Source organism: Strigops habroptila, chromosome 5, assembly GCF_004027225.2.
Source record: "Strigops habroptila isolate Jane chromosome 5, bStrHab1.2.pri, whole genome shotgun sequence".
In the NCBI taxonomy this organism is placed as follows: Eukaryota; Metazoa; Chordata; class Aves; order Psittaciformes; family Psittacidae; genus Strigops; species Strigops habroptila.
Window position 1 is genome coordinate 5345971 of NC_044281.2, and position 13763 is coordinate 5359733.

General features: G+C 47.7%; 1 protein-coding gene across 1 annotated transcript in view; it reads right to left on the bottom strand.

Moving 5' to 3' along the window:
• The window catches only part of ASB1 (ankyrin repeat and SOCS box containing 1), a 30190-nt gene extending 17375 nt beyond the window's left edge, over positions 1–12815 (bottom strand). Inside the window, exons 1-4 of the mRNA XM_030485569.1 lie at positions 12385–12815; positions 8481–8649; positions 2787–5226; positions 1470–1579 (exon numbers count right to left, since the gene is read on the bottom strand). The gene's annotated coding sequence lies outside the window, so the exon portion shown is untranslated. The remainder of the gene's footprint in view (positions 1–1469; positions 1580–2786; positions 5227–8480; positions 8650–12384) is intronic.
• Positions 12816–13763: the final 948 nt, after the last annotated feature.

Below are 13763 nucleotides of genomic sequence, written 5' to 3' on the forward strand. Positions count from 1 at the left end.
AGAAGAAAAGAAAAAAAGAAGGGAAGAAGAAAAGAAAGAAAGAAAGAAGGTATAAAAGAAGGAATGCTGTAACCAGAACTGTAATTCACGCTTAGCTCAGTCTATAAAACTTCTCCTTTCCTGGAGCTAAGCCAACAGCTTGAATTTTTAGTGAACTCTCAAGTTAAGTTGCCCTGGTGATAAATGCATCTGTGGGGCAAGGGGAGGGGGGGGAATTCCTGTCCTCCCCATTTTTAGCACAGCTTAACATTTTTCTGTGGAATTTGTATAGTTCCTAACGTGGACATGAAGATGTACATCAACAAGGGGATAGGAGGAGAACTTAATTCCAGCATTCGGGACCGTCATTAGGACTGGGGCTGTAATCACGAAGATGATGAAAGATAGGTTGCTTGAAGTCCAGTAAGTTAATTATGCTGCAAGAGGCAGGACTGATGCATCAGCTGTGTTTTGACCTTCTATCTGCTGTCCAGGACTTTGCTCCTTCAATCCTGACCATAAGAAAGTGGAGGACATGGAGTGGAGATGATAGTGTAACGCCACAGAAAGGCAGAGACTAGAAAATCCCACCCACCTCTCATCTTCAGCATGGCACAGAATAAGACAGAGATGAACAACAACCCTGCTGCTCCCAGCAGAGTAGCACAATCAGTCCTGCAAGTGAGGAAAGAGGGTTAAAACTGAGAAAAGAACCATCGCAATAAACACAGATAAAATCAATAGCCTGGATGGGGGTGCTGGCAGGTCATGAACATCTCACCTGCATGGGGCATGCCAGCCCCAAGGTGGTCCCAAAGGAAAGGTTACACTGGCTTCACCATGCAATGGCACCATTAAGGAAAACTGGCCCCAAAAAAGGTTGTATTTCATCCTGGTTGTACTCAGAGAGGTGTGGGTTAGGGTGAGAGACAGTGGCAGCACATACCTTGGCCACACATCCCCAGTTCCTGGAGCAAACATGCTTACAAGTATTTGGATGCCCCATCCCTGGCAGTGTTCAAGGCCAGCTTGGACACAGGGGCTTGGAGCAACCTGCTCTAGTGGAAGGTGTCCCTGCCAGTGGCAGGGGGTTGGGACTGGATGAGCTTTAAGGTCCCTTCCAACCCAAACCAGCCTGGGATTCTATGATCTATGAAATGAACTTTTCTCTTCCCAAGCTCTTACAGCTCCTTTCTTTTTCCCTGCACTTGCTTTGCCTTGAGGTATTTCTGACAATTCCACACAAGTGGTGAGATAAGTTGTTCAAAAGACAAAAACAAAGGGGGGAAAAAGCTTCCCAGTTGTATTTTCCCATCAAAATCTGAATATTTTCTGAAAAGAAAAAATAGCAAATGAATAAATCCCTTTAGTCTGCAAATCCCCTGGTGAGAGAGGGGGAGGTCTGAAATGTTCCTGCGTGACTCATTTCTGGGCAGCTCTTTGCTGTCAATGGAAACTTGTCCTCAGCAGATTTTATGTTGTTTTCTAACCTGCCTGCAAGGAGGTGTTCCTTTTGTTGACTGAGGCGAAGGAGGCGCCTGCTTCTCCTTTGATATTCCCACATCTGCCATCAGAGGAAGGCTCCAGATGGTCATTTCTCCTGAAAAGAGAGTGATAAAATCTCCACTGGAGTTTTCCTTCCCTGCCTTATGCTGGAGATGTCTCTAATGCTGCCTCAGACTCTTGATAATAACAGCCCGATCACAGTCCTGCACCCAGGAGAGTAAACAGAATCACAGAGTGGTTTGGGCTGGAAAGGACAGAAGAGGTAGCCAGGGTCCACCAAGCAAGGAGATGGGGCAGGTTTCACCCTCAGGCAGGTGGGTCTCTCTTTGCATTTAGTCTCAATGATGAAAAATGCCACTTTGCTGGAGAGCAAAGCAAATAGCTAAAGCCCCCCTTTAGAACATCAGGTAAGCAAAGGGAATATTAGGAGCAGTATCCTGGCTGTTAAATAATCTGAGGAAAATCAGTTATGGAATGTATATCCACATGGAAATGGGCAGGGAAATTGCTATCAGCAGTGAGAAGCATGGATTAGTGCTTAAAGTAATAAGCAGAGGTGATGTGGGATGGGAGACCCAGCTCCATCCAGTGCCTCATGCCCAGCCTCTGGTGGTTTTGCCCTCGCCTGTTGTACCTACAGCTCTGATTCCTTTTGCCAAGCAGATGCATCCCTGTGTTAACTTGACAATGGAGATCCTTCCCTGTTCAGAATCATAGAATCAACTCGTTTGGAAAAGACCTTTAAGGTCATCAAATCCAACCAAGTTTCATACATTTCCTTCAATAAACCAAGCCAACTACTTGTACTATTTGTATAATAGGTATTTCAGTTAGGCTTGGAGAAGATGCTGGCTCTAGCAGGACTGAGATTAATCCCCAGTTAGAGGAAAAAACAGACTATAACATAAATTGCTGGAAAATACTGGAATGTTTGTCCTTCACTTTCCTAGCACCACTGCTGACAGCATTGGAATGTAAGCTCCTAGGCAAAGATGTCAAACGTAAGGTCACTCCAATGCTTTCATATAAACTACAGCAAGGCTGTAGACTCTGTGTCTAGCAAAGGAGAGGTCTGGTACAGCCCTGGGGCTGATCCTTTGTACCTCAAGAGGAGCGTTAATGCAGAGGAGACAAGTATCACCTGTAAACCTTTCCTGTTTTCAAACTCTTGACCAACAACAGACAGGATCAGAATCTTTGTTCAAAGTTATAGTTACTCAATTAGTTTCATCCTGTCTCTTTCTAGAGCAGAATCTCCAGTACACGGAGGTGTACCCACCAGAGAACTAACACCAGCTTACCCAAGAGCTGACAGCAATCTTTAGATGGATGGACACCGTTGCCAGCCTGCAGCATACTGCCTCTTCTAGGGAGAAGCAGCTGTAGTAATGGAAACACTTGGTTGGGTTTTGCAAATTAACCTAATTTGAAAGGAATTCCTTCTGGTTTATTATAACCATCAAATATGGCCATAAGGAGCAAAGTGGGAGGCAAATCTAACTCAAAGCAGTAAGACCAGCTCGTCCCAAAGCAGCTGAGGGCAACACAAGTAGGAAGGTAGCAGATTACCACTCATAGCAACTGGGCTCCCACCCCTGCCCCTCGCTTTGTGATTTTTGGCAGGTCTCTGATGCTCCCTGAGCCATCGCCCTCCCTCCCCTTCAGTGGGAAGATGGAGATTTCCTAATCCCATGTCATGGGAAGCAGAGCCAAAGATGCTGTGAAAGGCACTCAGCTTTCATTCAGAAATACACTGTGGGCTTCCTCACTGGGTAGAAAACTGAGATTGTGAATGGGAAGGCAAAAATGAAAGAACTAAATACATGGGTTGTTTTGAATCTGGTGCTTTGCAAAATCAATTTCAGACCAGGAACTAAGGGTAAGGAGAGACCTGACTCCTGATTTCCTAATGCTTATTGCTGACAATGCTGGCATGACATTTCCTCTGCCTTGTGGCTTTGGCTGAAGGTCCCTCAGGCAAAGAACATGGTTTATTCTGTGAACATTCAATGCTAGGCCCAAAGGGGACAGCACTCACCCTGAACTACTGGCATCTGAATGTATCTGCCTTTTCTGCATCCGTTCACCCCCACTGCCCATTGCCAGGCTTTCACACTTCACTGCAAGGAGGCAAAATGTCCCAAAGCAGCATTCGTCTCCTGACCACACAGAAGTTAAAATGGTTTGGGTTGGATGGACCCTTAAAATCTGTCTAGTCCAATCCATCGAGACATTTGAGGCAGTCCAGATCCAGGCCTACGGGACTCCCGGTGTCTTGGAATAGGACTGCTGCCATCAAACTTGGTCTCACCAGCATTGACCAAGCAGCTTAGCCTGCATTAGTGATAAAAGGCTCACCAAGTCCCCCATGGCAGCGTCTACATCTCCACCTTCTTTCCTTTTGGAGATGCCTGACTTCACTGCTGCTTCCAGCTAGGAGCAGACATTGGGATCTTCGTGGTGTGGGATTACCTATGGAGAAAGCACGTTGTGAAGGTGGCAAGTTCTGGCAAAAGCTGGAAAACGCTATTAACTAAGAAACAAGCAGGGGACTATGCAAAAATAGGAGCATGTTTCATAATGTGCTCCCATAAACAGATGAATTAAGCCTGCTCTCCAGACAGTTCTAGCTCTATCTGCCTTGCAAGTGCTTGACTTTCCCACCTTAACACTGTGCTCTTAGCAGGCTTTTTTTACCCCGTGCATTGTATATAGCAAATCCAGCCGTCCGCCCGCACCCCTTTCCCTGCAGTAAGAGAATCCCAGTGTTGAGTGAGTGCAGGCACTTACCGCCTGACACAGCGTCCCCGCTGCAATCACAAGGGTCTCTTTATAGAGCAGCTCTCTGGGCACACAAGAGCTGGACCAGCCTAACTGAATCAGCAGAGAAAAATAAACATCCTTCTCTTGGAAGTGCCTCGCACAGTTTCATTAAGCCAGACTAGGACTGCGAAGGAGCCGGATGTATATTTATTGAATTGAGCCCTAAGAGAATAAAAGGGGAAAAGAAGCCTCCTGGCTGTTCTGGTGAGGGGGGATTTAAGGCAACTAAACAAAGCAAGAACTAACCCCCCTTACTCCAATCTCAAGGTTAAAAAGAGAGAGAAACTACAAAGTCATTTGCAGATGTGATTCCCGCGGAGGGGAACGTGAACATGTTGCGGTTTGAGAACAATTACATGCAGAAAGGTGTCCTGTGGAAAGAGAGGCACAAGAATTACGAGCGTGTTTCCAGGCAGCGGCATTCCTGCCTGGTTTACAGCATGCTCTGGATGCTGGCCTACCTCCGAGGTGGAGTGTGAACATAAAACATGTCCCTGCTCCGCTGCGGCGCAGGGCAGCGCTCCCCGCCTGCCGTTCACTCGCCGGGGCAGGGCACAAGGGTTTAGAGCTAATTAAGGAATGAAAACGAACTCTTGACACGTTTAACCACCTCCCCTCACTCCCAGCAAACGGGGTTCTGTTTCTTTCATGGTATTTCAGATCAACCCCTGTTCGTTTTTACTCTGCTGCTTTCGCGTAGTTTGGAAGTGGCTCCAGAGAGGCTCTTTAAAATGTTTTGGTTACCAAAAACCAGCTTCCAGTAAAGAAATAACATGGACTGTTCTGATAGTTCTTCTTACAGAATCTCTCTCCTACCAGTAATGCAACGTTTCTTTTAACAGTGAGCCCGAGTTCTTACCTCTCCCCTCAAAAGAGAAGTCCTGGGCTGGAGATGCATTAGAACCATCACCTTGTGTGCTGCAGAGAGAGACAGAAAATCCAGCCAGTTGTGCCTGAAGGACATGAAAATCATAGAATCCCAGCCTGGTTTGGGTTGGAAAGGACCTTAAAGCTCATCCAGTTCTAACCCCCTGCCACGGGCAGGGACACCTTCCACTAGAGCAGGTTACTCCAAGCCCCTGTATCCAACCTGGCCTTGAACACTGCCAGGGATGGGGCAGCCACAGCTTCTCTGGACACCCTGTGCCAGCGCCTCAGCACCCTCACAGGGAAGAGCCTCTTCCTTATACCTAAGCTGAACTTCCCCTGTTTCAGTTTAAACCCATCATCCCTGGCCCTACCGCTATAGTCCCTGATGAAGAGTCCCTCTCCAGCATCCCTGTAGCCCCTTTCAGACACTTGAAGCTGCTCTGAGGTCAGGACAGCAATATAGCAATCAAACCCATTCTGTAGCTATGTTAATACTGGTATAAAGGTGTAATTTTTGCTTTTTGCTTGTGTCCCTTCTGAGAAAGAATAAAAGGTGAAATGAACTAATCAAACTAAAGCCAAAAGGTACACAACCGGCTGTAATAAACTCCAATGTGAGAGATGGCCTGTGTAAGGAGGGTACAGGGAAGAAGGGCAGACAGGGATGTTCATCCACTAGAGCCCAGCAAACACTTCCCTTGGACCTTGGAAATGGCAGAGCTGTGACCCTCTGCACTGAATCTGCAAGGGGCTGACAGGCAACATCGCAAGAGAAGCATCTCTAGCGTGTCAGGCTACCTCAGCCCATGTTTAGTAACACCAGCATCCCTTCCTCAGGTCAGGAGTATCTCATTACACAGAGCTGGTGTGAGAAGTGGGAAGGAAACACAGAATAGCCTCTCAAGATTATTTTAGCTGGGCTACAAATAGAATCAACCATAGAATTGACCAGGTTGGAAAAGACCTTTAAGATCACCAAGTCCAACCATTCCCCAGCACTGGCAAGGCCACCACTAACCCATGGCACTGAGGGCCTCATGAACAGGCTGCCTTCCCTTCTGATGCTTTCCAAGGCTTCTCCAGAAGCAGGGAAGCACATGAAGAGACACCTATCCCCTGCTTGGCATTAGGCTGCAACACCTCCACACCCTAAGGGATCCCTTCCCAGGCGGAAAAGGGGTGTTGTAGCCTTGGCACTTGGGAAAGCTGGGTGAGTAGATTTGCCACAAGTGGTTGGACTGGGCCGTGTGGGTATGGAGATAATGATTAGGAATAATGATTAGGGATAATGATTAGGAATCATTATCCCTAATTACCCGAGCAGATTTGGGAGCACTTAATGCAGAAATAGATCAATACAAATCTCTTCAGGCTTTGTTCCCCAAAGTGGGGAAGTTAAACTAACACAATGCAGTTGCCTCTTTTTGTTTAACCAAAAGCTAAATGGCAAGAAAAGCAGAAAAGATTACAGTCATCAGCACCTGGTTATTGCCAGAATCCATGGGGTGTGGAATCTGATCCCCATTGCCTTTATCGAGCCAGGCTTTGACAAGTAAAAGAAGTAGATGAGGGTAGATTTTGAAAGCCCTTTTAACAGTGCAGACAACTGCAAAGCTGAGTACTCCAGTCTCAGCCTTATTAAAGGCTATTTTCATAACCATAAACCAGGCAGGACAATGTCTCATTTTGTAATTAATACATATTGTTATTAATAGATTTAAACAAAGCTGGCTTTCATTCCTTTATTTAGTGGTGCATTTGGTGAAGCACTTAAAGGGGGCCAGTCCAGTGTACACATAGAACTGTTTTAATTACATCCTGTGAATTTATTTTTCCAGGGAGAAATATTTCTCAGGGAAAATGTCTATAAAAGTAACTTTAGAAGCAATGTAATTTTGTGTGTGTTTCCTATAGGAAATCTGTTTAGTTTAAGTCCCAGGTTCTAACACTCTCTTTTATGCAGCAGTGTGACCTGAAGAATGCTGCTGACAGCCCTGTTAAAGCCTTGTATCTCTTCTGAAATGAAGCTGCTGATGGATTTGTGAGTCCTATCTTGATGGGACATTACCTCCTCCCTCTCAGTTGGATTTCACTTGCAGGATGGCACTTCCACAGGCAGCTCCTGCAGAAGGAGACACTTACCCTTAATGGGCACTCCAGGCTTTGATTTACGTGCCCATGTTGGTGTTGCATTTGGGAGTTATTTTTACTGTCATTTATTTAAGCAAGGACCAGCCCCACAGGAGCTCAACTGCAGTTTCCCAGATACAAGAAGAACAACTTTATGGATTTCACAGCCATCAAAGTGAGAGTTCCCAGGAAATGTATCCTCCAGGAGGGGCTTTGCTCAGCCTTGAGCATATACTTCTTTCTCCTAGGAATCAACAAAGACAGCTGGAAACTCCAGCCCATGGCCACTTCGTCACCCTTAAACTCCTCATTTCTGGGCTTGCACCTCTCCTTTCACCTTTAGATCCATCCTGATATTAGGGAGTTTGGAATTAGCCAAGGTGATGGAAAAGCTGTTGGCTCCCAACTGCTGGAACCTGAAAACCAGCTTTTTCTTCCCTAATAACTTACTCTGAAGCACTTAGCTCATCCTGCTTAGATTTTGCCTTATGCCTCATCATGGAAGAGCAGACATACCCCAGCACCCTGGTGAAAAGATTCCGTGATGTACCAGCACTGGAAAGCCTTTCTCTGTCCTACATCCACTGGGTGCTAGTGTGAGGATTTGCACCATGTCACCATGAAGAGGAGAGCACCTTTCCTCACCTGAGGAAATCAAGGCCCAGCTTCTAAGAAAGCCAAAGGAAGGCAAAAGCAGCTTTTCTCTAGGTCATGACAAGGAACTGGACACTCCAGAGTGGCCCCTTGCCTGTGAGAAGTTTCTAGCACAGAACAAGCATGACCCTTTCCAACCTTCACATGCAAGTTCTGCACTTGGTTTTTTTCTAGGAGGCTTAAAACAAGGGCTGTGGTGGGCACCCACATCCCAGTGCTGCAGCAAAGGAGATGCATTAGGATGTGGGACAGGGGCAGGCAGCATACAGATAGGCTCAGGTTAAACAAGGGAAGAGCTGCTTGTCCTTCCCAGAATCTTGGCTCCAGAAGAATGCTCAGCTGGAAAGAGCCTGGGTTTGTGCATAGTTTTGGAAGGAAAACCTCCATAGCTGGAAGTTTCTGATCCTAATAAAGGATAGTCCTTCAGCTACCTAAGAGAAGACAGTATCTTCAAGATGCTGCATCTTTGGTCCCAATTGCCTTGGGCTAATTGGGCACTGCATTCAGATCAGCCTCACCTGGTGCTGTGCTGCCAGGTCCCTTGTCACAAATGTCCTCTTCCTTCCTTTTCCTCTCCACCATTGAACCAGAAGGAAACATAGCATGGGCTCTTGCAAGTAGGTGTGATCAGTTCTCTGTGGACTTACTCAGCTCTTGCTGCTCTGTGGTTTCACCGCGTTGAAAATCCTTCCAGAACACAGAGGAAAGGAGTTGAGTCATTTTAAACATAGAGAAAAAAGAAAATCAAATGCAGAGAACTTAGCTTTCCCATGAGGAAAGAATGGTGGATCAGCTTTGCCAGCTATAAAACCCTGTCCTGCTTAGTTACTTATTGTGATGACAGAATATTTTCCCTGTTCACTGAAGACAATGCATTAGCACTACCACAACTGAGTCTGTAAGGTCCATTCCTTACCTTGGGTAAAGATTTTGATGCCACAAAATGTGCTGTGGCATTTCACACTGCCAAAGACACTCAGGAAATAGGCAAAGTGCTGGAGGCCAATAACACAGAAGGAGAAAGACCTGATCATATAAGAAAGCTTGTCTCCAGTAGATCCCTGTAGAGCAGGGAAGGAGTGACAGCTGGAGACTATCCCAAAGGAGTCCTGCCCAGGGGCACGGTGGAGACTGTTGGTGCTGGAGGAAGGCTCCTTTCAAGCTCACATCTGCAGCTATGGAGCAGAGACAGTGCTCTGGCAAGGGGTGAAGAAGCACCTGAATCTCAAGCCCTCTTTCCACTGTTGCTTGACTAAGCAAACTGTACTTTACAGCCCAGATACTACCTACGCCCAGGATGGAGGAAGCCCTTGAAGGCCATCATGGAGCCCACATCTCTCGGTCACTGGACTTCCAAGGAAGATGCCAACACACTCTTCTTTACCAAAGTGGAGAACACAGCGCCTGCACCCATGCTCTCAGGACACAAGAGGTACAGAGGAACACTTTTAAGCAACTTCCTCTATAGATGGTGAAAAGCTTTAGCGTCTAATGTGACAGGAAATAATGGAAATGCTGAGGATGAAGTGCCCAGAGAAGCTGTGGCTGCCCCATCCCTGGCAGTGTTCAAGGCCAGGTTGGACACAGGGGCTTGGAGCAACCTGCTCTAGGAGAAGGTGTCCCTGCCCGTGGCAGGGGGTTGGTACTGGATGAGCTTTAAGGTCCCTTCAACCCAAACCAGGCTGTGATTCTGTTAAGTTCTCCATGGCTTGTATGCCAAGCCTGGCTCTCCTGACAAGGCAAGGACACCCACCTGCTCTGAGGTAAGGGAGGGAGGAGATGTTAAGGCTTTATCTCCCATCACCCAAGGGAGCCTCTCCAGCCTCTGGCTTGCCTCTCCCCTGACAGCACTGGGAGTTAGGTCATTTCCTTCCCCCCTTGTCTCTAAGGGGTTTTAATTAGCATTGCCATTGTACTCCTTAACTTGACTGTGCTCCTGGCTTCCAGTTTAAGCCCCCCCCTTTCTTTTCTTGTTATGAGCCCTTTAAGACCCAGCTGTAAAACTCTGCAGCCCGTATATCCTAACACTTCATAATCACACCTTGTAGTAACACAACAGAAATCAGCTCGTTCCTAGTGACCCGCAGAGCCTAAAAGCTCACCAGTGCCCATTAAGAATGAAGCTGGGAAGGAGGCATCGAGCTGAAGCACCACTGCCCCCCATTGCTGTCTTCAGTGGTCCTCTGAGAGGACCTCAGTGGGATGGGGCTGAACATGAGGTAGCTTTTGATCTCCTGAGTGCACAGGAAAGCAATATGAACCTGTAAAGAAAATAGCCTGCCAGTATAGCAAATGGAGTCAAACATCCTTTAGAGCACACGCACACACGTGTAGGCACGTTCATGCACTAAAAATAGGCTTTCACTCACAGATCATTGAACAAGAAAATCTAATTTCTTACTTGTTTTAACTTAATCCACCTAAAAGATGTGCTTTTGAGGCCTTGGGCTCCAGCAGAGCACAGTCCATCACAAAGAGGACAATGACAGCCACACGTTGTGCTTACTGGAAACCATCCAGGCAGCTGAAGAGCACTGCTCCCCCTTTTCTGTGCTGCCCACGATGAGATCAATGCAGCACCTTGTGCATCAAAGCCTTGCTGTAATTAGCCCCTTCAGCTGTAATGACACCGACAGCAGCTGTAAAGCCTCCTGATGTCTCCCAGCTGCAGACCTCCAACTCGCCATCACTTCCTTCTCCCCAGGACCCCATTCCCACCTTCAGCAGCGCATCCACTGGTTTTCATGGCGCAGGGCAGCGCAGTTCTGGCTCTCACCTCACACCAGCCCTTCCTCCACTGCACAACGTGCTGCAGCACAGTCCTTACCATGGTTTTCTCTCTGGCTGCACGTTCAGGGCCCTGATCCAACACTTGGAGATGCTCACAGAGTGCTTGCCATTGACTCAAGCAGGTTTTGGATCAGGTGCTGCAAGTCAGATTGTCCCAGCCAGTTACCAGTCACGAGGGTGTAGTTTGCGAGATGGAGTTTAATAGCAAAGCCCAGGTCTGAGCTTGTCTTCCTTGCTGACTTTTCCAAAAGCCTCTTCTCATCGTGCTTGGCTTCATTCTGGGTTCTGCAGCCACCTGTGGCTTTGGGAGTGGTTCAGGTGACTTGCTGATGGCCTCGTCTCCTACCTCTGCCTTTCAAGAAGAGTTCACTCCGGGTTTTAGAACAGGTTTTTGGGAGCACCCTCTGTACTTCAATCTGTGAAACGATTTCAGTTTAAGCAGCTGTTTTCACACGCTCACCGTTCCACAACACATCCACCTTTTGGGATCAGATTTTCCAGGCTCCGGCTCTTGCCCAAGGCACTATTTTAATTCTTCTTTAAATGAAATTCCAAAAGGAAAAATAAAAGTTGGTCCAAATCCATCCCACATTTCTGTGTGTGGCTTCAGGCAAGAAAGTTCCCCTGTTCACAATAATCCCTGACCACACTTCTTGTTGTGGAGCTCAAAGGATGCTTGGGAGCCTTTGGAAGACAACTGGAGCCCAGCCATGGGCTGAAACCCCTGGTCCACCCCAAAGACTTGACTTGAAAGCGAGGTGCCTCTCCTTCCCTTGCTGTCAGGCAGTGGGTAGTACATGGCTGATGCAGCTCCATTAGCCTACAGTGCATCCAGCAGCAATGGTGCTATGAAGGTGGGTTCTCCATCACAAAAGCCCATTGTCAAGCTGTGACCCAGCCTCTGCTGGAGCCAGTGGGAGCTTTTCTACCAAAATGGGCTTCCAGTCAAGCTTGCAAGTGCATCATAGAATCATAGAACCACAGACTGGTTTGGGTTGGAAGGGACCTTAAAACTCACACAGCTCCAACCCCCTGCCCCAGGCAGGGACACCTCACACTAGACCATGTCACCCAAGGCATTGAAAGCATCTGGATGCCTTCGGGAGGTCCTGTGCTCCAGCTGCTCTCTGTGGTTGCACACTGAGAGCCCACAAGCCCCATGCAAATACAGCACATGATACTTGAGAAAGTGACATTTGAACACAGGAACACATTTAACACCCATTCCCACACAGCTTCTGGTTGCTCCCACCAGCAGGTCTAAACCACAGCACAATAGAACAGTATGTAGCTGTGAGACACCCTGGTCTCTCACCCTCCACTTTGGCTGCAAAAGACAAGTTAACGTGGGCTCTGAGGTTACAGCCCTCTGTCTAACACAGTTAAACACCAAACCAGACCTTTCTTGGTTGGCCACCTTGTGTGGCCAGGAATGAAAAGCTGAGAGCCAGAGAACATTAAAACTGGAGGAGAACGCCCTTCCTTCCTCTTAGGCTACCTGGTGGGCACAGGGCTAAACCACGACAGTGGCCCATGAATTCCTCCTGGCTCCAAAGCTCAAGGTGCTCCTCAGCTGAGCTGCCCAAGAAGCATGAATAAAAGTCTTAATGTGATGAGAACAAATAAACCTACCTGCTACATCAAGCTACACACCCCAGGAAGGGCTAAGCATCTTTGTCCAACCTAAACAATCCTATCTGGCCTTGCAGTCCTCTTCTCCTTCCCCGCTCCAAGTGTAACTCTCAGTGAAAAGACTGGCCTGCAAGAGATGAGCACAACAGGGTGAGATCTGGAAAGGATGCTGAACAGAGGACAGGAAGAAAATCCCTCCTCCAAGAGCTGCAGAGAGAAATCCAAGCACAGTTGGGTTTTACAGCTAAATATAATACAGCAAGAGTCATGGTGAGAGACAGACGAGCTGCACATTAGCTGCAAAGGGATTCCAGATCTTAACTGGGTAAAAGGGAGACATTTTTCCCTCTCCTGTCCCATCCTTCTCCCATATCTCTGCAAAGACAATGCACAACTCCCCTGCAGCCCATGGAGGTCCATGTGGACCAGATATCCCCCTGCAGCCCATTATATTCTCTCCTCTCCAGTTGCGGAGGGGAGTGATGGAGTGGCTTTGGTGGGCACCTGGCCAGGGTCAACCCACCACAGATGGTCAATGGAGTAACTTGGGAATTGTGGAGAGGAGCATCTTGGACTCTTTCTCTTTGCAGTTCCACCTCTCCAGTAAACAAAAGCACTGTGCAAATGGTTGTGATGAGGCTGAGCCCGGCATCAATGTGTTCTGGCTGCTCATTCACAATCAGTGTCACTCCTGGTTCTTCCCCATCCTTCCCTATGCTCCATGCACTGATGCTGACCCAGGACCTACCTCGGGTTGACTCCAGTTTCCAGCTGTGGAATGTGCACTGGAAGTACCGCCGGGATTATTTGAATTGGCCACAAAAACTTCCTTTCTCTCTCTGGAGGTTAAAGCCAGAGCAGGTTGGAACCTCCTGCTCAGAGCAACTGCTCCTTATCCAAACAGCTTCTCCTTCCCAGGCAGATCTGCAATACACTGAGTATTCCCAGCTCCTCCCAAGCACAGCCAGCACTTGGTCTCCAGCATCAGCAGATGCTGTTCCAAAAGGCAGAGAAACCTGAAAGCGGAGAAGAAACTAAGCACCACTTGCCACCAACCTCATCCCATGGAAAGCTGTGAGCCAGAAAACAGCCCCTGTGGCTAGGCTGCTGCCCAAGAATTCGGAGATGCTGTGCAGCTCATCCATGCCTCTTGCCTGTACCACTTCCCATCCATTTCCTTGCAGCCCAAGTCAGCCTTCTGGAACAAAAAGAGCTCTGTTAAAATATGCCTTTTCCATTAAATCCATAGAAGCCCTTTTCAGTTTGTATCCTGGTCACCTGGAACAGGCTCTTCTGGCCTTTTCAGGAGGGAGGAATTCACATCCATGCTTACCTGTTCAAACAAAAGCAGTTGGAATGGAAAGCAAGGGCTGTTCCTT